Raw genomic sequence first — 1,837 nt, forward strand, 5'->3', positions numbered from 1 at the left:
GGTAAAACAAAAACATTTTTAAACATTTAAGGTCTCAAAAAACTTATCTACCTTTCACCCTTTGTATTAGTTATCTATTGCTGCACAATAAATGCCTCTAAAACTCAGCAGTTCAAAGTAACAAACATTTGCTATATCCCAATTTCTCTGGGTCAGCAATCAAGGGATGGTTTAACTGTGGGTTCTGGCTGAAGGTCTTTCATGTGATTGCCAGTCAAGCTGTCAGCCAAGGATGCAGTTATCTCAAGGCTCCATTGGGGCTGAAGAAGCTGCTTTCAATATTACTCATGTGGTTGTTGGCAGGTCTCAGTTCCTCCCTGCTTGTTGGTAGGAGACCTCAGTTCTTCAATACATGGGCCTCTCCATAGGGCTGCTCAAAACAAGGCAGCTTGCATCTCACAGAGTGAGCAATCCAAGAGAGGGAGTGTAATTTCCCAAAATAGAAGCTGTAATTTTTCTCATTTAATCTCAGTACTGAGATACCATCACTTCTCTCATATGCTATTGAGAGTGGATTGCACGAGGATGTGAACACCACCAGGCAGGGATCAAAAGGGGCCATCTAGGCGGGCATGGTGGTTCACGGTTGTAATCCTAGCACTCCGCAAGGCTGAGGCAGTCGGGGGTGGTGGGGGGGTGGGATTGCTTGAGCTCAGGAGTTCTTGAGGTCAGGAGTTCGAGACTAGCCAGAGCAAAAGTGAGATTCCATCTCTAACAAAAAGAAAGGTAAAAAACAAACAAACAAACAACAACAACAACAAAAACAGCCAGGCATGGTGGTGTGCACTCGTAGTTCCAGCTACCCGGGAGACTGAAGCAGAAGGATCGCTCAGAACCCAAGGAGTTGGACTCTACCCAGGGCGGCAGAGTGAGGCTCTGTCTCAGCAATAACAAACAAGGCAACTGAACACCCCACAACCTCCCACCCCTTTAAAAAAAAGAAAAAAAAAAGGAAGAAAGAAAGAAAAAAAAGAGGGGGGCCGTCTTGGAGGCTGATTTCCTGGAAGCTACTGAAGGATATATTCCGCCATAACAGGGAGATAAACCAAGAATGAGGAAGATGTAGGGTACAGGAAAAAGAGAAAGAGAATCCCCAAAAAGGTAGTGAATAGAAAACCCAGGCTGACCGTTGAGCACAACTGGTAGGTATTGAAACAGGAAGATGGAGGTCTCCAGGAGGGCTGTCCCTAAGAAAAACATGAATTAATAATATGGAAGGGGTGAGGGAGAAGGGATGAACAGATTGTGCAAAGATTTCTACTTCTAGCAAAATTTGGGAGGTATTAATACATTGTGAAAAATATATTAAAAACGAAGCAACCAAAAACAATTACTAAGTTGAGCAAATAAATTATAAAAGAAAGGAAGTGTAATCCCAGTATGCTGCATGAATAAAGTTGTAATAATTTAAACACTAAAAATAGAGTTTACAGAAATTATTATGTAACTAAACATGGTAGGAGGCTGAAAAGAAGAAATGTTTGTCAACCTGAGGGTGTATTTGGATAAGGAACTAATCATCATCTTTCATAGTTGAGAGTCAGTAGAAAATATCAACTTAAGTTTTAATTAAAAGCTTAAGTATAATGTTTAGATATATGAAGGAAAACATCAAGAAAAAAGAGCTAGAAGATTTGAAAGTACTTGCTTTTGGGGAGTAGAACCTTGGGTAGAAATGGAGAGACATTAGACTGCTGCTTTTCTTTCAACTTATAGAACTATTTGATTTTATTAACTATAATATACACCTGTAACTTAGATTTTTAAAATACAGTGGCCTTATTTTTGCTTATTAAATATAATTTTAAATTCAAGTCAATTTTAAGTACAGCACCAA

This window comes from Eulemur rufifrons, chromosome 15, assembly GCF_041146395.1.
Source record: "Eulemur rufifrons isolate Redbay chromosome 15, OSU_ERuf_1, whole genome shotgun sequence".
Taxonomy (NCBI): domain Eukaryota; kingdom Metazoa; phylum Chordata; class Mammalia; order Primates; family Lemuridae; genus Eulemur; species Eulemur rufifrons.